The sequence below is a fragment of the Balaenoptera borealis genome (assembly GCF_965194805.1).
Source record: "Balaenoptera borealis genome assembly, chromosome: 13".
In the NCBI taxonomy this organism is placed as follows: domain Eukaryota; kingdom Metazoa; phylum Chordata; class Mammalia; order Artiodactyla; family Balaenopteridae; genus Balaenoptera; species Balaenoptera borealis.
In genome coordinates, this window is record NC_138870.1 from 79598829 (window position 1) to 79623747 (window position 24919).

General features: G+C 38.8%; 1 protein-coding gene and 1 long non-coding RNA gene across 2 annotated transcripts in view; one reads left to right on the forward strand and one right to left on the reverse strand.

The window, feature by feature from the left end:
* The window catches only part of LOC309609248, a 310822-nt gene that overhangs the window by 105298 nt on the left and 180605 nt on the right, over positions 1-24919 (reverse strand). The gene's annotated exons all lie outside the window — the stretch shown is intronic.
* CRADD (CARD and death domain containing adaptor protein) overlaps positions 22967-24919 on the forward strand; it is a 362979-nt gene continuing 361026 nt past the window's right edge. The window contains exons 1-2 of the mRNA XM_082350458.1: positions 22967-23135; positions 24263-24504. The gene's annotated coding sequence lies outside the window, so the exon portion shown is untranslated. The remainder of the gene's footprint in view (positions 23136-24262; positions 24505-24919) is intronic.

The window sequence follows — 24919 nt, forward strand, 5'->3', positions numbered from 1 at the left end:
ACAGTCTTTTAAGTGGAATGCATTTTGAAAAAAACTTGCTACATTGTCCTTTTTCTCTTTTTGCCTGGATCCAGTGAAAATCTCTACAAAGACATGTGAGAACTGCTGCCTTCAGAGCCTGATCTATAGCCTCTCACATGGTGGCTTTGAGCGTTTTCTGTTACCTTCATTGTGTCAAGGTTGCTCCTACCTGGCATTTTCCCCTCACGCTCCAGCAGCATTCAAAGACCTCTCCTTCTGGCAAAGGCTTCACTGCCACACTGGACAGCCTTGACTGTCAATTCTGCGAGGCTAGACGTCAAAGGAGCTGGTGGTAGAGAAAACCCAGCAGAGGCGGCAGCTGTTAGCTCTGAGGACACGGAGCAGCTGTCTGCTGTCGTTCCAGAGCTATCTCATCATTTATTGTGCACAAAGGTGGCTTTACAATTCTCCATCCTTGTTCTTCTCCCCCAGCCCAGGAGAACCCAATGTCTTTCATGGTGCCATGACTCAAGATCTTTGCCATTTGTCTTCCTTTCCTTCAGGGCTTTCAATAGTTTTTTTGTGTCATAGACTAGAGTGTTTCAATGTCAAATACAAAATGCAGGCCTCCACAGAGCAAGGATTCCTACCCTTTTGCCTTTGATTAGATTTTCTTTCTGAATTCCAAATAACAGCCTCTGCAAAATTGGGAAGAAGATGAAGTGTCAGGTGTGGCTGGACTTTCCTCTCCGCATTCTCCATTTCAGTTCCATCCTCCTTTCCTCCTGAGAGCTGGTGACTTTGTGCTGTCATTTGCTCTTCCTCCAGAGGGCAAGTAATCTGATAAAACCACTCATAGTAAGGAGCTAGAAGCGTAGTTTCCCCCCTGCCGGATGTTCTTACACACTGTGAAGTAGAAAGAGAGCTCACCTTTGGAGTCTGAACGAGTTAATTCCAGCCCTGGCTGTAGTTGCTGCTATGGGACTTGGGCAATTGATATAGTTTCTCTGAGATTCTGTTTCTTCATCAACAAAATGAGAATGATAATCGTGTCTATCTCACAGGCTTGATGTCAAAATTAAACGCGATTGCGAGTAGTCAAAATACTTTATAATCTGAAAAGTGTTTTGATTGTTTGTTAGTCTTTTCCTTGGGCTATAAACAGTAGAAACCTACTTGAGCCAGCTTGAGTAACGATACTGGGTTTGACCAAGTCTCATATAAGGCAAGATTGAGGGCCTGTGGGAAATCAAGAGGTTCTCTTCCTCTTGGAGATCCATCTAGTGTTCAACAGTATCTTCTGCTCTCCTTCATAACGCCCAGTTAAGTTGTATTTCCAAGCCCTCCTTACTCTAGGTGGAACTATGTGACTGTGGGAAGAAGTGATATAGGCCTCTTCTAGGCCTGGTTACAAAATGTCCCATGTGATTTTCTATGTTCCCTCCCTTCAGTATTGGGATGGGGTAGAATGATGCCCAGGGACTCTTGAAACCACAAGACTGTGGAGACATGAGATGAGATGAAAACATCCTGGGTCCCTGAGTCACCACTTGGAGAAAGCTGCACGGGAGAGCCACCCAACCAAAAACATTAGTGTTGAACTTTGTGTGAACAAGAAATAAACTTGTATTGTGTGCAGTCACTGAGATTTGGGATTGTTTCTTACAGTAGTTAGTCTACCCTAATACACCGTATCTTGAGTCTGCTTCCCCCTACCCGCCCGGGCATCATTTATTTCCCTTGCTGCACACCAGCTTTCTCTGCCTTCTCATTCATCACAGTGGAAAATGGCCACCAGCAAAAGCAACCAAGTTGACCCCTCTTCTGTTCAAGAGAACAGCTTGATCGCAACTAAGACACATTTCATATTTCAAATTCCTTTGAGAGAACTGAGTTAAGTCCAGCTGGTTTTGGGTGCTGATCCGTGAACCAACCCACATGTGATATCTGTGAGGATAAGGAGGAGGGGCACTTTCCAGAAAGGCAGTGTGGGCAGCCAACTCCAAACATGCTTACCACAGTGCTCTATACTTGTGATAACATTTTAAAAAAGGAACATGGGAGGAGTGGAGACATACTTTTCTTCTTACATACCCCCCAAAAGAATGAGTCTCTAAGGAAGGCTTGGCTTTTCAGTCATCAGGTAATGGTTTACTTCTTGGGGCAGGATAGCCTTTCCCAACTGCCCTCAAACAATATTGGTTTAATGTAACAATATTGCCCATCCAGTGTCATGAGGCACTGGGTTAGGGGCTGCATGTTCTGCACCACACCAGGCATGATGACCACGCTAATATCTGCAGTAGGTAAGGGGCAGGAATCATTGTTGGGTGCATTGGTACTTCAAGTGGGATGCAACAAAGTCCATAAAGTGACCTTGGGATGGTGTCATAAGAGATGGCAGACAAGAATAGGAGTTTGATTCCTTCCAAAGCACGGAATGAATATCACAAAACAAAAAACTAGCTCACAGAAATGTCTGCTTTTCCGTGTAAACAACTCTCCATATCAATGTCACCTCCCACCGCCTAAAAGGTAAAAGTCAAGTTTCTGAGGTGGTGCACAAGGCCCTTGGTGAGTGGCTCTTTCCAGCCTGACCTCCCAGTGGGTCCTCACACACTCCATCCACTAGCCTCTAACCACACTGAACCAGGAGCATTTCCCTGAGAGGATCATCTTCTCTAAAGCCTCAGTTTTCAATGTATGCTTTCCCCTCTGCCTGAACTATCCCTTTACCCTTACCTACAAAGAATCATGCCTGATGTCAGGACTCAGCTCCAGCACACCTTCCAGGACTAGCATCCCCTAGTTAGTGTTAAGCCATCTCTCTTTCCTGCTCCATTGTAATATCTAAATATGCCTTGTTTTTTTTAAACGACATTTTTTCTAAGTGCGAAGATCAAAAAATGTTAATGCTACCAACTTTGAAAAGTTCAAATAAGCCCAAAAAACAAAATAAAAATCTCCCATTATCCCACCCTTCAGGGGGAATATATGTGCAGTACACACACACACACAAAGCACACAACACATGTACATATACATATAATTTCCAAAAATATTTTGCTTTTGTACTTGCTTTTCCCTCTTAACAAATGTATCATGAAGTTCCTATTCATCTATAATACAATTTTTAATGAATATGTAATAACTTGTGGATATCCCATAATTTATTTGAGCAAACTTATTGTTCGATGTTTATGATTGTTTCTAATTTTTCATTGTAGTAAATAATTCTGGGATGAATAACCTTGGATGTAAATCTTTGCATATCTCTCTGGTTATTTCTTTAGGATAAAAACCTAGAAAGAGAGTTACTGGGTCAAGGGGTATGCAAAAAAGATCCAAAGGCAAGAAAGCAAAGAGAATTACTGTCTTGGGTCCCTTTCTCAGAAAGAGGAAAACTTTCCCAGGAACCCTCCTCCCCAGAAGATTACTCTTTTGTCTCAGGGACAGAATTGCATCATGTGTATATGCAGAAACCAGATACTGGCAAGGGAAGGGAGACTACCTTTGGCTTAGACCACCCAGATGTAGCCTATCACACCCAATACCTCAAAAAAATGGCCTTCTGTTATTAAGGAAGATTTGAGAGTAGCTGTTTTATATCACATATTGTACAAATATTCATATCCTTTCAAAAGTGACTGTGTTTTACTTTCTGAACCCTACAGAGCCCAAGGCTGTCTCTGCCATATAGTCAGCCCCAAATGAAGGCTTGTCAGATGAATGAAGCCTACATATACATGTACCTATATACAGTTTGGTGTGTGTTTTGTAGTAATAAGTAAGAACAGATGGGAGAGTGGTTCACCGTACAATTGACCTCTAGAGACTGGATAGTTGTGGGATATAGACTCAAGGCAGCCTGGGAACAGAATAAGAGATTTTCCCAGGACATATCAGCCAGTTACATCCAAAACTCAGCTTACTTTTCTACTAGTTCAATGTATTTTCCATTGGTCAGCTTTTGAATCAGTTTTACAATGACCATTACAATTCCATCCTTATTTAAGCCAAAAGAGCTTTGATGGGCTATGGAGAAAAATATCCATCACCTGGAGAAATAAAGCAACCCAGATATTAATTATAGAATTGTTCACCTTGACAGAGATCCTTATGTGAATGAGTCCTTGTATAATTATTATTAGAATGAATTTGCAGTTAGAAGAAGTTGTCATGGTCTCTTAAGGCTAGAGTTACAGAATTCTGAAGAGCAATAGAAAGAAATATTGGTCTATTGTTGAAGAATTAATATGGTAAGTCATCAGTTTGAATCCTGAGGTTTATGGGAACTGAATAAGTGTTTGTGTGTAGGGGGCACTGCTGTAAGCTTCTTTTGACAATGGAAGGCTTGGAAATTTGTCTTACAAACCCAGGACCTTGCGTGAGAAAAGTGCAAGTTTTAAAATTTCTTGATTAAAAATAAAAAAGGAATTTTTTTTTTTTTGGTTTAGGGACAGAAGTTAAGAACAGCCTTCTAATGGAGCCTTAAATAAATGAACCAGGCTTCCTTTTTTATGTGGTTAATGATCTACATCAGCACAGTCATATATTAGCATCATCTTCCAAGATGATGAATAATTATGCACCCTTTGGTCCATCAATAACTGACTACCTCTGCGTCTCTATTCCTGCTCTGCAAATAAGTTCATCTGTACCATTTTCTAGATTCCACATATATGCATTAATATAAGATATTTGTTTTTCTCTTTCTGACTTCACTCTGCATGACAGACTCTAGGTCCATCCACATCTCTACAAATGAGACTTGTGGACACAGGCAGGGAAGGGGAGGGCGGGATGAACTGGGAGATTAGGAATGACATATATACACTACCATGTGTAAAATAGATTGCTAGTGGGAACCTGCTACATAGCACAGGGAGCTCAGCTCAGCTCTCTGTGATAACCTAGATGGGTGGGATTGGGTAGGTGAGAGGGAGGTCCAAGAGGGAGGGGATACATATATACATATAGCTGATTCACTTCGTTGTACAGCAGAAACTAACACAACATTGTAAAGAAATTATACTCCAATAAAAAAAAAATAACCAACTACCTAGTTACGTTACCATAACCAACCTTCCTGTGAAAACAGTTATTTAGATGTGTAATTATTGATAATGCAATTAACTTGATTTTACAATAATTTATCTAAATCTAACAGTTTTTATGGTCTGCTTTTTAAAAAAATAAACCATAGGGAATGAATGCATCAAATCGCTCTTTCTTAGCTTTACTGGGATTTTTCAATAATTAAACATTGAAATGACTTTTGCCTGAAGGAGATATGGACTGTTCAAGGTTGTGTAATTGATTATGAAATTCAATAATTGACTGCAAAGTTCTATAATCCTCCATCATCCAGAGATGAGAGCAATCAATGACAAGCCGATGAGAATTAATGAGTGAATTACAAAGTGTTAAGTGTTAAAATTCATTGGCACTCAGGTGTGTGAAGAGATTATAGAAATGCGCTGGTAAGAAAAGAGCCATATGATTCTGCCACCACTGTCCTCTCCTTGCCTCACCCAGACAGAGTCTCTGAGCGTGGGTAGTCATCCCCAGAGCCCAAGCCTTGCCTGCTCACTTTGATATAATGTTCAGAGGTGGAGGATTAAGTTAGGACTGATGTTATGGACTGAATGTTTGTGTGTCCCTCCTCCTCCACCCCGTACTCCCAAATTCATATGATGAAGCCCTAACCTTCAATGTCATGGTATTTGGAGAAGGGGCCTTTGGGTTAGGCTAGATCACGAAGATGGGTCCTTATGATGGGATTAGTGCCCTTATAAGAAGAGAAAGAGACAGCAGAATGCTCTGTTATGTGAGGACACAATGAAAAAGTGGCCAGGAAGAGAGCTCTCACTGGGAATCCAATTGGCCAGCACCTCAATCTTGGACTTCTCAGCCTCCAGAACTGCAAGAAATAAATGTCGTAGGTTTAAGGCACCCAGTCTATGGTATTTTGTTATGGCAGCCTGGGCTAAGACAGACTGAGATCTAGGCTTCTGAGGATTTGATGAACAAATTGGACTTCTCAGGTGTATTGTCCCATGGCTATACCTTCCTTTGTATTAATATCTTTCCTCATTTTTATTAGCAACCTTATCACACTTCATCAGCACTTATAGAATATGCAATTTGGCTTCATTACTTTATTGCCTAAGTATTTATTAAACATATACTAATGTAGCCACTCTGGCCTTCGGCTTTGAATAAGATATGAAGGTAACTAAGCATCAGTCGTTGCAATTGAGAATTTACACCTCAGTTTACACCTGAGTCGTAAAAAAATAACTGACAATAGAGGACTGTGAACTAGGTGCTATGGGAACCCAGGGAGTGCGACTTCCAGAGCATTCCAGGAAGGCTTTCAAGAGGGGTGACTTTTGAGTTTTACTAAATAACAAAAATGCATATGAAAATTAATATTAACACTCTAAATTATGAAACGTATTAAACATACAGAAGACACAGAAAATACTATAACGGACATCCGTATATCCACTACTCAAATGAAATACAAGTAAGCTTTGTTTTAGATAGCTCCCCCTTACTCTTTTTTTTTTTTAATTTTTAGAAATAAAATGCAATAGTTACAGGTTAAGTTCCATCCTTCAACCCTTTATTTTTTCCTCATCCGGAAGTAATATCTATCCTGAAATTGATGAGTGTCATCATATATATTTTGCAATGCTTACTACATAGGTGAGTGTGTATACATAGAATTGTTATATGTATGTTTTAAACGCACTTCATAGTGTTCTTCTAAAATTTGCAATCTTGTTGTTAGCACATGTTTTTGAGATTTAGTCACATATAGATAGGCTATTCCTCTACTTTTTCTGGGGCTGCTGTGAATCAGTAATGAAATAAACTTTCTTATCAATATCTCATTTGCATTTGAAAGAGTATTCTCTAGTTTAGATGCCTGCAAATGGAGCTTTTAAACACCATTTTAAAGAAATTCTCAGACTACGTTTTAATCATTTCAGGAAAGTGTTGTTCTAACCCATGGAACTGCTTCATCACTTGAACACAAACTGCAGTATGAATCTTGCTGGTAACAAAACAACACAATCATTATTTATTCAGGCTTCCTATATGCCAGGCACTGTTATACGTGGTATATATGAATTACTTCTTTCATATACAACTTCACTTGTTCTTTTTTTTAATTTCAACTTTATTTGTATAACAAAAAGCTTTCATTTTAATGAAGTCCAACTCTTTTTTTTTTCATGGATCATGCTTTTGAAAAATTTATCACTGTAGCATAAAATTTCCTACCTTAAGCATTTTAAAGCATTGGTCCCCAACCTTTCTGGCACCAGGGACTGGTCTTGTGGAAGACGATTTTTCCACGGATTGGGGGAAGGGGGTGGGAGGGTTGGGAGTGGGGATGGTTCGGGAGGTAATGCTAGTGATGGGGAGTGATGGGGAGCGGCAGATGAAGCTTCATTCGCTCACCCACCACTCACCTCCTGCTGTGCGGCCCAGTTCCTAACAGGCTGTGGACTGGTACTGGTCTGCGGCCTGGGGGTTGGGGACCCCTGTTTTAAAGTATACAGTACAGTAGTGTTAATTATAAGCACATTGTTGTGCAACAGATCTCTAGAACTTTTTCATCTTGCAAAACTAAAACTCTGTACCCATTGAACCAACAGCTCCCCATTTCCCCTTCCCCAGCAGCCCTTGGTAACGACAGTCAGCGTTCTGTTTCTATGCATTTGACTACTTTAGATACATCAGGTAAGTACAGTATTCTGTTCTGTGATTGGCTTATGTCACTTAGCATAATGTCTTCAAAGTTTACCTATGTTGTAGTGTGTGACAGGATTTCCATCTTTTTTAAGGCTGAATAATATGGCATTGTATGCAAATATCACATTTTGTTAATCCATCCCTCTGCCATTGACATTTGGGTTGCTTCCACCTCTTGGCTATTTCGAATAGTGCTGCAATGAACACGGATGTGCACATATCTCTTTGAGATCCTGTTTTCACTTCTTTTCATATATACCCAGAAGTGGCATTGCTGGTCGTATGGTAGTTCTATTTTTAATTTTTTGAGGAACCTCCATGCTGTTTTCCATAGCGGCTGAACTATTTTACATTCCCACCAACAGTGCACAATGATTCCAATTTCTCCACATTCTCACCAGCACTTGTATTTTCTGTGTTTTGGAGAGTTGCCATCCCATGAATGTGAAGTGGTATCTCATTGTGGTTTTGATTTGCATTTTTCTCATGGTTAGTGACCTTGAGCATCTTTTCATATGCCTGTTGGACATTTGTACATCTTCTATGGAGAAATGTCTGTTCAAGTCCTTTGCCAATTTTTTCTTTTTTTTCTGATTTTAATTAAAAAATTTTTTTTAATACAATTTTAAAGATTACACTCCATTAACAGTTATTAATATTTGCTATATCCCCCCATTGTACAATACATCCTTGTAGCCTATCTTACACCCATTAGTTTGTACCCCCGCCCTTATATTGCCCCTCTTCCCTCCCCACTGGTAAACATTAGTTTGTCCTCTATATCTGTGAGTCTGCTTCTTTTTTGTTATATTCACTAGTTTGTTGTATTTTTTAGATTCCGTATATAAGTGATATCATACAGTATTTGTCTTCTCTATCTGATTTATTTCACTTAGCATAATGCCCTCCAAGTCCATCCATGTTGCTGCAAATGGCAAAATGTCATTCTTTTTTATGGCTGAGTAGTATTCCACTGTGTGTGTGTGTGTGTGTGTATACATATATACATATACATATATATGTATGTGTACATATTGTATTCCATTGTGTATATATATATATATATATATATATATATATATATATATATATCACATCTTCTTTATCCATTCATCTGTTGATGGACACTTCCATATCTTACCAATTGTAAATAATGCTGCTATGAACATTGGGTTGCATGTATCTTTTCAAATTGGACATTTGTATATCTTCTTTGGAGATTTGTCTGTTCAAGTACTTTGCCCATTTTAAAAAAAACTGGGCTATTTGTTTATTTTGTTACTGACTTTCAGGGGTTCTTTGTATATTCTGGATATTAACCGTCTATCAGATATATGGTCTGCAGGTATTTTCTCCCATTCCGTAGGTTGCCTTTTCACTCTGTTGATTGTTTCTCGTGCTGCATAGAGGTCTTTAAAACTGGGTAGTCTCATGTGTCCATTTTTGCTTTTGTTGCTTGTGCTTTTTGGTGTCATATGAGGCAGATCTTGAGCTGATTATAACACAGTGACTAGAATTAGAATCAAGCTTTCCAGAAGTTAGCTCTCTCATAAAACAATGTTGGGGAAGTGGGTTCTGTGCTCCAATTTGAGATGGCAGTTTTATTTCCTTACTGGGGTCTCCTTTTTCTTCCATCCTTACCTTCAGGGCCTGCTACCAGCTGTTAATCAAGACTTTCATGGTTTGAGGTTCCATTAAATTGGGTCTTGAGGACAGAAATTTAGTTTAGGGACAAGTTAAGAAACCTGCCTGAACCATGATGAGCCACCTACAGAGCTGGACTTGAACTTAATGTGGCTACATTGCCCCTGCTCTAAACTACCTCATGCACCACACTTCAGTCACTGAAGACCCAAGTAAGAAGAGGGGCCTTGGGATGCTTATCATGGCAACAGTTATTGAAGGCTTCCTACATATCAGGCACAGCTCCTTAAATCCTCACAACAACCCTATTCAATTATTAGCCCATATTACAGATAAGGAAACTGAGGCACCAAGGAATTAATTTACTTGCCCAAAGCCACATGTTTTTTTTTTTTTTTAAAGTAGAGGGAAGGATTATTTATTTATTTATTTATTTATTTATTTATTTATTTATTTATTTTTGGCTGTGTTGGGTCTTCGTTTTGTGCGAAGGCTTTCTCTAGTTGTGGCAAGCGGAGGCCACTCTTCATCGCGGTGCGCGGGCGTTTCACTATCGCGGCCTCTCTTGTTGCGGGGCACAGGCTCCAGATGCGCAGGCTCAGTGGTTGTGGCTCACGGGCTTAGTTGATCCGTGGCATGTGGGATCTTCCCAGGCCAGGGCTCGAACCCGTGTCCCCTGCATTGGCAGGCAGATTCTCAACCACTGCACCACCAGGGAAGCCCCACCACATGGTTTTTAAGTGGTGAGGAGGGATTTCAATCTCCAGAGTCTGGTCTCTTAACCATTATCTTCCCCTGGGTGAAGGGAGGTGCCTCACCCACATTTCTGAAGTGTTCCTGAAGCCTTGTTTGTCTGGGAGTGAGGTCCACCTGGGTTAAGAGCCACCTCTGCAAAGTTATCAGTCAATCCTGGGCTCCTGGGAACACAGAGAACAGGCTGTGTTGAGATTTGAGCTCCAGACAGTCCCTGGCTTTGCTGCAGGAACTGTCCAGGCAACTACTCAGTTGCTTGATGACAATTTCTCTTAGGCATATCATATGTTCAAGCCAAAAAGTAGGGCTGGCTACATGATCTACAGGGCTCAGGGCAAAATAAAAATGCAGGTCCCTTTGTTCAAAAAGCCAGAAAAAAAGTGCCAGTAAATTTGTTAAAATATATAGCCCTTTCCTTCTTTCACAATCTTTCTCAACATGTCATGATATTTTTTGTGTGCTATTTAATGTCTTTCTAAGTAAAGAAAATTTTAAATTATTAACATAAATCTTACCATTCATCTTTACATCATGCAATGCCAGTTTTAAATGCAAATATCGGAGCATTTAATTCATGTGTGGAATCACAGAAATCACGCAACTTACATTTCGTATCTCCTACATGCATATGTGTTTTGTTCTTATCATAACCGTGGAAATGCTGCACAAAACTGAACTAACTCAATTGTTTTTATTTCACTTCTTAATATGCACACTTTCTATCAACACTCTGTGGAAGCTGGCAACTTTCGTAATATTATATTTGCTTTGAGTCTCACTAAATTTCCACACATCGTGGGTCTGAAGTTTTGTGTGAATGGGACAGCAAGGAACCATGAGCATGCATTCTGTGCATGTCTTATCTGTTCACATGCACACTCTATCGTCCCATTAGATTTCACTTATAAAACACAAGTTCAAAGATGAAATATGATGAATTTCAAGACAGTGACAGTAAAGCATTAAACTAAGCATGGGGTCCTTCTGATCAGAGCATGAGGTGGTGTGTGATTATACATGTCTCATGCTCAGGAAGACCACCTTGCTAGAAGGGACTTCAAGGCTTCCCTGAAGCTCACCCATTTGCTTCAGTGGGAATACATAGGCCAGAGCAAGGTGACTTCCGGCACCTCCTACATCAACCAGAATTAGGTCCATATTGAGCCTCTGATGGAAACGCATGACATTCCTAATTATCCAACTCTAAAATTCAGAGCTGGAAAGGGCAGCTCTTAGCTCTTTGTCTCTCTTTTTTTTAATGAAGCCTGTGTTTTTAAATACAGGAAAACACAGAATACTGTAACGAACTTCAGTTAATTTCAGAACAAATCATTGTTAATATTTCGTTTTTTCGAAGCCTTTTTTTTTTTTTTTTAAATTAAAGAACTGGGACATTTTAGGTAAGAATGAAGTACTCTTTATCCTCCACCCCCAATCAAATTCCACACTCTCTTTAGAGGCAGCCGTTACTGTGAATTTGGTGTATATCCTTCCAAGCCATTTAAAAATATTTTTACTTATATATAGTAACCATAAACCAGACAGATTTTTCTGTATACGTGTTTGGTTATTTCCTTAAGATTTATACAGTGGTATCTTATAATACATATTATTCCGCAACTTGCTTTTATCCTCATGCAACGTTGTATTTTTGAGATCTATCTTAATATATAGTGCTAGTTTACTCCTATTAAATGCTATAGCGCATTTTATGCAAGTGCCACGTTTTAGTTATTTACTACCCTGGTGGATGGAGTTTGGCTTTTGCCCTGACACTCCCCCTCGCCCCAAGTCTGGTGGTGAGGGGATGCAGCCAGTCTATCCTCCATTTCAAAAGCCTCCTGAAAACACGACTGCTTGTCCTGCTGTGTTTTTCTGAGTGTGTGTGGTGAACGGGGGCAAAGGGTCAGGGGTGAAATTATATACTGTTATTTGAAGAGTCTGGGGCACTTTAAGACAGGGCTGGAGATAAAATTCAAGGAACAGTTGAATTTTAAAAGTTTCATCAGAATAGGCTCAGGTGTTATTAATGCAATTGAGGAGAAAGGTTGTTTGGATAGAGATGCTGAGCAATTCAAATCTGGAAGGTTGATGTGACTTTGCTAGTATGAAAACAGCCTGTGCTTTTACAGATCAACATACTTATTTCTATACAAATCATGTATCACACTACAGAACTCATTGTTCAAAGATAATATACATAAAAAGAAATCCTCCTTCCTTTACTCTGTTCAGAGGACTTTCTGTTGGCTGAAAGGGCGGAAAGGATAGGTATCCATCCACAAAGGTTTATAGGCATGAATTAAAGCTTAAGTCTTTTCCCAGAGGAACACTGGCCTGGAATTAAGCCCTGCATTTATGAATAATGCAGAGAGACACCAGGGAAAAGGGCAGCATGATGGGTGGGTCTTTGTGTAGCCACACTCGATGAAGCTCTCCTTTACTTAACCCAGACCTGGGTTTGTTTACTCACGAGCTAATTAACCTTTAAGCCTTAGTGTTCTCATCTGAAAATGAGGATAATAATAATTCTGACTTCACAGGACTGTTGCTGACAATTAAAAGAGATAATGCATTTGAAGTGCCAAGCATATAGGAAGCACTCGATAAATGCCAGCTTTCCTTATTGTTAGTTTCTACCCTCTCTGAATTCTTAAAAGGCTTTTGGTGGACTGCCTCATCATTTAGTTTGCTACAGTTTCTTCTAAGTTAATCGTATCTCTCTTATGCATCATTGATCTTATGAAGGAGATAACTGTCTTAATATCTAAACCTGCACCTTTACAATGTACAAAATGTGTCTAAAGATATTCTTTTACATGTCTTTTGAATCTCCCACTTGCCCAGCCCACAGCTGAACACAGATGAGGCACTCTACAATATGTACTGATGGATTGATGGTTCTTTGTCGGTGAGATAATCCCTCTAGAAGTTACTGCAATGATTGTGAATCAAAGAGCTTCACTTTTTTTTTTCAAAGAGCTTCACTTTGAAGAGAGCACAGTGCATTTTAAAACATCCTAAAAGAAAGCTTCTCATCTTGACAATTTTTGTCTGCTAGATTAAATACAAAATGATTATTAATCCTTTTTTTTATGGGAGCACTCTGGTGAAGTTAAAAAGTACCTGTGGCACACTGTCCCTTTTTGAAGAGGAAAACACAATACTGTAAAGGTTCGTGGAGCGCATTGCTAAGCAACAGAACCAGGTCTGGACTGCACAGGAGTAAAAATTCTTTGTTCAGTATGATGAAGAATTATGAAATGGAATCTTAATAGAATCTTACCTGCAACAATAACACTCATTATTTTTCAAAGCACTAATCAGCAGTTGATAACTAATTTTCATGGGAGTCTCTAAAAATAACTCACAGTTCTGTTCTCTGAGTGAAAGAGTTCAGCAAGAAGGTTTTGAATATTCATTTTTATGGAAGACATGGATCTGTCATCTGGATTTCAACTCACCATTCCCTGTGTTCTAGGATTAATCTAGGATTATAAAAATCCATCTCAAGTAATTTCAATACTGCTTAATCTTGATGGAAATGTGTTTATCACATAATTTAAAACAGTGGTCTCCAGACAGCATCACCTGGGAACCTGTTAGAAATGCAAAATCTTGAGCCCCATCCATCCCGGGTCTACTGGATCAGAGAATCTGGGGTCAGGACCCAGCGCTCTGCTTTCCTCCTGGTGATTCTGATGTTGTATGAAGTTTGAGAACTTAGAGAATCAGGATAACTGTGTGAAACACATAAAAGTAGACAGCGAAGAGTTAAATTCAGTTTGGCACTAGTGGATCATCTTGAACCACTGTTGAATTGTTGGGCCATTTTGAACTGGGAATAAAATTATAGTTGTAACTCAGAAAGTAACTGCAGAGAAAAAAAGCACATGTAATGGAGGAGAGTCTTCAAGGTAGCTTTCAATTACTTCCTGCTGAAATTGGAGCCAACTATAAACGCCTTCCACCAGTTGCATCTGTGACAATCAATGTTTGAAGACTTTATTTACCAAGAATATATAATAATTTTTCTATTATTTTTCCCCAGAGACATGAAGGAGACATGATGTCCATTGCTTATTACATGAGAGATTGGTAACCTGAAATGTTTTAAACAAAATATAAAGTCTTGAAAAAAATATGTGCACATCAATATCATAAGCTTGGCATAATCTTGAAAGTTTGAAGTCGTGAATATTAACTCAGGAAAAATGACTGAAAGGGTTATTGCTCAGTTACATATTGAGCACTAAATTTGGTAAATGATGTAATTTCATTCTATCAGCTACTAGCCCTGCAGCCACAAGTCACTTTACCTCTCTGTGCCTCCTTTTCTACTTTTGTGAAATAAGAGGTCATTTCTTAGTTCCTTTCCATTTCCAGAATTTTGTTATTGTATAAATAATGCACATTCTGTGAAATATCTCACATTTTTTTCAAAGAGAGATATGCACTAGCTCACTTGACCTTTACGAGAACTAGGTCCTTCTGTACAGTAAAAGAAATGTTTAACTTTGTAGACCTGAATCTTAGAAAGCATGTAACAATCATTGTATAAGTTCTGCAGAAGGTTCAGACATTTAATAATTAACTAACTTGGAAAATGCTGTTTTGGATAGTGTCTTGCTGTGCTTGCAGGATGTGTATCCTAGGAAGAATGTTCTTGTGTAGCCAAGACTTGATCTCCATGTGCTCTCCAAGTGAACACTGTCTCTGTTACCTTCCAGGAGAGGGACGTGAGCTCTAAGTTGAGGCTAAGCTGCCCTGACCTTACTCTCCTGGGTGAATGTTCCCAGGGAACCTGGCCCATCTGAAGGGAGCATAGTATCAGCAGGCAATCTAACCTAGGTTGGGACTTAGGTCTTTGGGATAAGACTGATCTGTATTTGAATTCTGGCTCTGCCACTTGGCTAGTTGTACCTACTTCTTAAGGTTGTGCAAGGATTGAACAAAACTAAATGAGATGGTGTGTGTAAAGAATGTCCATAGTTCCTGGCATATGTAAATGTTCAATAATTATTAGCTTTAAAAGTTAAGGTTAAAACTGTTGAGGGAAACTGGAAAATTTAAATTGGGTCTCAATGAATATATTACTTTACTTAAGAACCTGTGTTGTTTTGCATTCTGCTTGTTTTTCATGTTCAAATGCATTTTAGGCTTATTAGCTAATTGAGTCATTGACTTCTTAATTAAAGAACTATTTATTGAGCACCTATATGTGTCACATTCTCTTGTAGACAGTGGAAGTATGACAGCAAACAAGAGAGCAAAAGTCTCTGCTTTTATGGATGTGCATTTTAATGGGGAGAGATGAAAATACTCCCCTTCCCAATAAACAAACAAATAAATAAAAAATTAACTGGTAGTGATAAATGCTAAGAAAAAAAATAAAACAAGGTGATGTGCTTGAGTCTGGGAGCAATTTTAGATCAGGTGTTCAGAGAAGGCTTCTCTAAGAAGGTGACATTTAAGATGTCACCTGAATAACAAGATAGAGCAAAGTTCTGGAGTCTGAGCAAGATGCGGTAGTGATTTATATGAGGGTAGTGGTGGTTAGAATGGAGAGATGTGATTGGATTAGGAGATGTTACAGTGATAGAATCAGTAGGACTTACTAATGGATTGGATGGGAGGTGTGAGGGTAAGAGAGGAATCAAGGATGCCTCCTCCAGTCTTTGGCTTGATGGGATGGTGGTACCATTTACAGAAGTGGAGCAGGTTGGGGAGAAGTGAGTTGGGGGTAAGAAGAGTCCAGAGCCTAGATTTGGAAAGATTAAATTTGAGTTGCCTATTGAACTCCAAGTGGAGATGTCAAGTAGACAACTGGATACATGAGGACAGGACTAAACATTTGGGAGATTTTTTTACCTTTGCATAATATTTAATGGAGTGGGTTGGTTGAGAATACTTAGGGAAAAGAGTACAGTTAGAAAAGAGAAGAAATTCTAGGAGCATTCTTAAAATTTCAGGTACTTATGACTCATAACAAAATCTTATAGTAATAACATATAACCCTTGTAAAATTTGCTACATAAAAATGTATTGAGAGGAATTTTTGACTTTCTTATGTTCTTTAGTATACATAAGTGGGAAACAAAAAGAAGTCTGGTTGTGATACACTGGTCTTATATACATTCATTTGATCCATATTTTTGAGTGCCTACTGCAAGGTACCATATTATGTACTATGTGTAAAATGAAACCAATAGAACAGTCCTATTGTTAGTCAACCATATTTACTGAGCATATGCTGTGTACATACTACTAGATGATTTGAGTAGAGACCACAAAAATGGAAAATCAATTCTCTGTCCCTAAGAGAAGACAGTCTAAAACTGCCACTCAAAAGGAGAACAAACCACTCAAAAGTCATAAGGAGAGTGTGTTTCCTTTTCCTTTTGCTTATCTGATGCTCTTAGGCCATTAGGAGAAATCTATGTAGGCCAAATGAACTTGGTGAAGTAGGCCACAGTTCATAATCCATTTTGTCTTTTCCCCTCCCTTCTACTTCTGGTCAATGGAGAGCTTCCCTGGGTGGAGAGAAGCTTATTTTAGCCCATGTCATACTTCTAGTTGACTGGTCCTCCAAGCATCCCAGCATTCATATTCTCATTATCTGGGGAGAAGAGACATAAAGAATCCATCAGCACTTGTAATGGCTAATTTCTTTGCCCTATTAACTCAAACACAGTTTCCCTGAAGAACAGTTCTAATTTGTTCAAAATTCTATACTTCCTGTATAGCTAGTGGATAGAGTGGATGGATTGGATGCATGCCCACTTACCAGTGCACATGGGAAGGAAGGGAAGCACCCTCTTCTGGGCTAATGGTTGTATTTGCTTTATTAAGATCCAGCCTAACCTTTTGGAGGCTTGTTACCAGAAAGAACAGTCTAGCATCAATTATGCTGAAACAAAAATCATTATATTTAGTAGTCATTGTCTAATTTCTAAGTGGACTTTATTAAATAAATCCAGATAAAAGCTTAGTTCATTCAACTACATGGTGCATTTGCTGATAAATCATCTGGGCAGACTCATGATGATGTAGTTCTGTTTGGAAAGAAATTCTCAGTACAGTAAAGTCCATGTGAAGTTTTTTTTTGTCGTCAGTGTGGCCAACTGGTAATAGAAATACTTAGGGGTTTTTTTTGGTGGGGGGCAAAATAATTTCTTTGTGCTTTATGATGTCGAATTCTGTGGTCTCAGCCAAATACTTGGCCATATGCTTAAACAGGTTCAAACATTTTGTTGTTGTTCATTGAGAAACATTTTGATCCTTTTGCTGATACCAGCATAGCTTGCTTCTGTGTCATTTTGCTTGAACAAGAATGGAAGGTTAGCTACTAAATTGTTCATCACAAAATGTTGAAAATTCCTTTATATATTCTATCTGAAGTGTATGGATTTCTCTTCAATCAGTGATACATGATGTCATCCCAGTAGATAGTCAGCAGAAAGAAAATTCAGCTAATAAATTTTGCCATTCAGAATACTTATGTTCGGTTGTTAGCTGGTACTTGAGAGGGTCTAAATGGCATCCATTTACTGGTCTCTTTCAGTCACTGCATTTGGTTATATCACCAGAAAGTCGGTACCTAGACTGTATTATCTTGTGCTTTATAGTGGGTCAATACCGAGAATGTACATTTGAAGAACATTCTGGTATCTTCTACAAAAGAACACAGGAAAATCATAGTTTATTAGTTTATTTGATGTTCCTTATATAAAGAATCATATGATAAATTCCTTCTTGAAACTAGTGTCAGAGACATATTAGTCTCTTTGGATGACTCAGTATGTTTTCTTTCTTTGAGAGATAGGAACTATACAACACAAATGGTTTTTATTTTTTATTGTGAATGCCAGGAAACTAAGAACTTATTTTAGCAAGTCCTAATATCTTTAGGTATCCTAATATTTTAAATTCTCAACTTGTTTCTTATCCATCTTTTAAATGTGTGTAGTACAGTTTTATACCTACTGCAATATTTTGGGGGAAGAAAAATAGGAGAGGTCACCTCCTCAAAGAGGCTTTTCTCTGAAGACTCCATTGAAATCAGCTCCCCTCCTCCAGCCCCCTGGACTGGTTTTTCTTATCAAAGCACTCTTCCTTTATTGCACTTACAATAATTTGTAGTTATCAATTTTATTTGTTTCCTTATTTATGTTTGTTTCCTTATTTATGTTTGTTTCCTTCTCTAGACTCTAAGCTCCAAGAAGACAGAGATCATATCTCTCTTTCAGTCTGTTAGACCTAGTTGACCCTAGCACATAATACATGCTCAATAAAAACTGATTGCTGTCAAATTCTGGTAAATTGCAATCATCCTAGTATTATCAATCACTAAAGTTTCATAGCATAAAACTTCAAACATATAGAAATATTGTTGGGGTATTAAATTAGCATACAATAATTTGAATAACAATGTATTTGGCCCTGTTAAAAGGTTTGCAGTTTAGGCTTCTGTGAACCACCCCAGGATTTTTACAGTAAGCAATAGTTCACCTAAGATCGAAATGAGATATGAGAGAACTGAAGGAATCATTAGAATTCATAACTTAGTAAAAGAATAATTAATTAGTGCACATGATTCAGGTAATATTATCTATAGCATAATACCTATATTAACGGTTGTACAGAAAGAGGGGATAGCATGGCTGCATATTCCAAGTGTAGTTTCAGGATTTCTAGTTACAGGGACAGATGCCTATATTTCCTTTGGCAAATTCTGTTTTTTTCTTTTCTTGGGGGAGGAGTACAGGGCAGGGGGCTACATGGGATTCCAGTTGCACATCAAGGAAATAACGAAGATGAAATGGGAATAAGAATTTAGCCCAGAGGTCTTCATATCTTCCTGATGATGGGAAAGTCCTTTGCCATCTTCCTTTTCTACTTCTTTCTTCTTCTCTTCCCTCCCTCGCTCCTTCCCTTCCTTTAGTTGTCATATCTCCTTCGTCTCCTCCAATCCGGGACAGTTTCCCAGTCCTTCCTGGTCTTTCATGACCTTGACACTTCTGAATAGTAATTTTCAGATATTTTGTGGAGGGTCTCTCAATTTGGGTTTGTCTGATTGATTCTCATGAAAAGACTAATATTATGGATTTTGGGGAAGAATACCACAGAGGTGATGTGCCCTTCTTGTCACATCGTATTGGGGCACATGATATCAACAGAACTTCTTTTTTCTACTGGACTATAGTTGATTTACAATATTGTGTTAGTTTCAGGTGTATGGCAAAGTGATTCAGTTATATATATTGTATATATATTTATATATATGTATATATATATATTCTTTTTCAAATCCTTTTCCATTATAGGTTATTACAAGATATTGAATATAGTTCCCTGTGCTGTACAGTAGGAACTTGTTGTTTATCTATTTTATATATAGTAGTGTGTATCTGTTAACCCCATATTCCTAATTTATCCCTCCCTCCCCTTTCCCCTTTGGTAACCATAAGTTTGTTTTTGAAATCTGTGAGCCTGTTTGTGTTTTGTAAATAGGTTCATTTATATCATTTTTAAAAAATTAGTTTCCATGTATGAGTGATATTATATGATATTTGTCTTTCTCTGTCTGACTTACTTCACTTCGTATGATAATCTCTAGGTCCATCCACGTTGCTGCAAATGGCAATATTTCATTCTTTTTTATGGGTGAGTAATATTCCATTGTATATATGTACCATATATTCTTTATCCATTCATCTGTTGATGTACACTTAGGTTGTTTCCATGTCTAGGCTATTGTAAATAGCCCATAGCTGCTGTGAACATTGGGGTGCATGTATCTTTTCAAATTAGAGCTTTTGTCTTTTTAAACAGGACTTATTTTTGATGTTAACCTTGATTACTTGGTTCAGGGGGTGTCTGCCAGATTCTTCTGCTATAAAGTCTTTTTTCTTTCTTTCTATACTCTGTTGGTTAGAAGTGTGTGACTTTTTGTCTCTAGCTTTATTGAGGTATAATTGACAAGTAAAAATTATATTTACATTTACAATGTGATGTTTTGACATATGTATGCATTGTGAAATGATTACCACAATCAAGCTTATCAACGTACCCATCACCTCACATAGTTATCTTAGTTATCTTTTGTGTGTGTGTGTGTGTGTGTGTGTGTGAGAACCTTTAAGATCTACTCTCTTAGCAAATTGCAAGTACACAATATAGTATTATTAACAATAATCACCAGGCTGTACATTAGATTTCCAGAATTTATTCATCCTGCATAGCTCAAACTTCATATCCTTTGTCCAACATCTCATTTCCCCCACCTCCCAGGCCCTGGCAACTACCATTACACTCTCTGCTTCTATGACTGACGTTTTTAGTTTTCACATGTAAGTGAGATCGTGCAGTATTTGTCTTTCTGTGTCTGGCTTATTTCACTTAGCATAATGTCCTCCATGTTCACCCAGGTTGTAGTATATGACAGGAGTTCCTTTTTTTTTTTACTTTTCTTTTAGTTAAGCTTTTATTTTTTTAGAGCAGTTTAAGATTCACAGCAAAATTGAAAAGAAGATGTAGAGATTTCCCATATACCCTCTGCCCCACACATGCACAGCCTCCCTCATTATGGACATCCCCCACCATAGTGGTCCATTTCTACAACTGATGAACCTACATTGACACATCATAATCACCCAAAGTCCACAATTTTACCTTGGGTTTCACTCTTGGCGTTGTATGTTCTATGGGTTTGGACAAAGGTATAATGACATGCATCCATCATTATGGTATCATACAGAGTATTTCCACTGCCCTAAAAATCTCCTGTGCCCCCTTCCCAACCCCCTGGTGAATACCAATCTTTTTGTTGTCTCCACAATTTTGTCTTTTCTAGAATGTCATATATTGGGATTATACAGTATATGGCTTTTTCTATGGGCTTCTTTCACTTAGTAATATGCATTTAAGGTTCCTCCATGTCTTTTCATACTTGATAGCTCATTTCTTTTTAGGGCTGAAAAATATTCCAGTGTCTGGATGTACCACTTGGTTGTTTCTAAGACTTGGCAATTATGAATAAGCTGCTATAAACATCCGTGTGCATGTTTTTGTATAGACATAAGCTTTCGGCTCCTTTGGGTAAATACCAAGGAGCATTAATTGCTGGATCATATGATGACAGTGTATTTAGTTTTGTAATGAACTGCCAATCTGTTTTCCAAAATGTCTGTACCACTTTGCATTCCCACCAGCAATGAATGAGAGTTTCTGTTGCTCAACATCCTCACCAGCATTTGGTGTTGTGAGAGTTCTGGATTTTGGCCATTCTAATAGATGTGATTTCCATCTTTTTTAAGGCTGAATTATATATATACACTATATATATTATGTATTATATATATAAATTTATATTACATTTCTTCATGCTGAATGATATTTATATCTATCTCTCTTTCTATGTTAATATGTATCACATTTTCTTTTTCCATTCATCTGTCATGAATACTTAGGTTGATTCCATATCTTGGCTATTGTGTGTAATGCTGCAATGAACATGGGAGTGCAGACATCTCTTTGAGACACTGATTTCATTTCCTTTGTATCTATAACCAGAAGTGGAATTGCTGGATCACATGATAGTCCTATTTTTAATTTTTGAGGGCTCTCCATACTGTTTTCCATATGGCTATACCATTAGAAATGTGTGACTTTTTTTTAAACTCAAGAGTTTAAGGGTATTTTATTTAGTCTCCAAACATATGGGATTTATGGAAGCTATTCTTTTGTTAAAATTTCCAATTTTATTGTAAAATGATAGAGTACGTAGTTTGTAGGCTATTGATTTTTTGAATTTATTGAAGTTTCTTTGTGAATTAATTCATGACCTTTTTCTGTAACTGTTTCACACGTGCTTGAAAAGAATCTGTTTTTCTCCATGGCTTAATTTCCACATCTATGAAACAAGAAGAACCAAAAATGTCCAACTCCTTTGATTTTTGTTTTGGAGGTTGCCAAACCAAAGACCCAAATGAAAGAAAATACAACACTTGTTCTTTTTGACTCTTTGGCAAACTCACAATGGGTATATCTTGACACAAGAGAGCACGTAGGGGACAGAGAAAAAGGAAAATATCTGTCCTTCCTGAAAATAGATTTGTTACCACTGAATAACAGGTGCTTAATCCTCGGTGGGGGCATAATTCCAGCCTATGGAGAGGGACCAGATGGAGTGGAGGAGCAACCACCTGTGTTAGTGATTCTCATCTGTGTTTGATTCCTTCAGGACCTGCTGGCCTTGGATATTTATAAAAGTGAAGCTGAGCCTTTGGCGTGCTACTCAGACTATCATTATATGCTAGGGTGGGGTGGTGTTCCTCCAACAGGCTGATTGATAGCAGCTGGCTAGCCAATCAGAGAGCCAGCCTAGTCACTTAGGAGGCAGCATGGATGCTTACCTCAATTTTCCGAAAGGGGAATTTGATGGTCAAGGGCTTCACCTTATGGTTTTAGGTGAGACCCTTAATAGCCAGCCTCTCAGGTTCTTCACCATAAGAACTCCATGAGCCTCAGCTCCTGCACTGACTCTTCTCATGCCTCTCTCACTCTCTTCTCTTCTGTGAGCTCTCATGGAACCCACTGTTGGCTTACCACCTCCTCCTGGACATCATCAGCAATGTCTCCTTCTCTTTCCTAGGACATCTCAAGCCTTTCCAAATACAACGAGTCATTAAGAAGCATTTTTAAAATAGGTAGTTTTATATGGGTGTTTTTGGTGTTATTTGTTTCAACTTTGCTATTTGTTTGAAAGTTATCAAAGTTTACAGTCAGAAAAAATCCTTTTTTTTTCTTCCCCCAAAGTCAGTAACCTCAGCTATTGACATTATCGCAAGAGGTCTGTACTTTATCCAGATGAAGACAGAATATTGCTAACACCTGTCCACCAACAGAAGGAGAATCTTGCCCAGGAAAGGACAGCAATTCCAGAGTGAAAGAAGACGGTGAGAGTGAAGAGAGTACCTGGAACTCAAGAGTATCAAGAGTAGGAGGTGGTACCAGAATGATTCACTAATATTTTGGCTGTCATTAGAATAGTAGACACTTCACCATACAGGGGTGTGTCATGTACCGTGTATTGGAGAGAGCATGAAATCAGAGGGACCTGGTTATAATTCAGGTTTTGCTGTATATTAGCTGTGAGATTTTGGCTAAGACACTTGACCACTTTGATTCCACGGTCCTCACTTGTGGAATGTGTAAAATGCTAATGATAATAATAATAATACTTGCCACCCAATGTAAAAATATTGTCACTGGCATAGTAAAATGCTATATTGGTATAGTAACCCTTTAAACTTGTTACAAAAGTTAGAATGTTTTGAGGAGGGAGGTTTAGAAGTGCTTTCCATTGATTTGCTTACAATGATATTTTCATCTTCCACTAGAAGTGTTGGTTGTGAAAAACCTCTATAGAAATAATGATTTTTTAGGTTTTCTTCTGTTACTGTCAACCACTTTTAGCAGGTGTACAACTTTCTGTGTATGTCACCCAATTGACTTAAAAGTGAGTTAATGAATGTATTTATTGATTGCCTCATTTCATAAAGGAATCTGAGTAAGGACCCTCAATTTGACATTCTTTTCTCTATATATATTTGGAGCAGGCATTTGTCTTGCCTTCCAACTCCAAACTACATGCCCCAGACACCCTTACTGCTAATGTCCCTAATTCCTCATGACAAATCCCTATCTGTGCAGAATAGCTGGTTGATTGCTGTAGCTGAATCCCGACTGATTGATTTGTACACTTTTTTTGGGAAGGACCCCTGTGATATAAAGGAATGACCTTGCATTTTAGTGGGGGGAAAACAGATGATAAACAAATAATTAGGTAAACGTTTTAGTAAGTGATATGTCCTTCAGGTAAAAATAAAGCTGGAAAAGGGGATGGGGAGCGCAGGAGGTGAATGTTGCGAGTTTAAATAGCGTGGTGGTGGGCACTGCAGTTTTAAATACAAGTGGTCATGGAAGGCTTCCCTGATAAGGTGACTTTTGAGACCCGACTATTATGTCAATTGGGTGCAAGTCCCTGGTGGAGTTCATGTGTTAAAATGCAATTATCCAATTACTCCTTTCCTTAAATAACTCCCTAAATGATGCTATTTTCCATCTCCAGGTGGTTATACTCTCTGCCCACAGCAAACATGGCGGAAAAGGCTTCATCCTGATATCTGGGCCACCAATAAAGATGGCCACAGCACTTCCTGTGTTTGCCCTTAACAAAGATGGTGACAATACTTCCTGTTCAGGGCTTTTGCCTTCAACAAAAATGGTGCTTACGGTGCAGGTTCCCTGATACTTTGGATTCCGGTTGCAGTTTTTTTTTTTTTTTTTCCCGTAAGATACGTGTTTGCAGACGTAAGTAACAGGATACCAGAACCCCCGTATGCATCTTTTCTCGAAGGCCCCGCGCCGTGGCGTCTGCGGCCTGGGCCCTGCGTGGCTCCCCCGCCCGCTAACTTGCTCGCGGCGTTCCCGCGCCGCTCGGGTTGGGGTGGCGGTGGAGGTGCTCGGGGCCCTGCTCTCCCCTCGGTCTGCTCTGTACGTCATTCCCAGCACCCCCTTTATAGCGGGTCAGGTGGCCCCGAAAATCTTTCATAGTTCTTTCCGTTCGTAATGCCACAGGGCTTCAGCTGGCGAGGCGGGAAATAAAAAGTTCCACATGGGCGGGGACAGCCCAAAGGGCACATCTCCCTGCTCACCTGCCGCCTCTCGGGGTCGCCCGCTGTAGCTCTACTTTCTGTGGGTGTCATAAAGCCCCATTTGCCGCCCC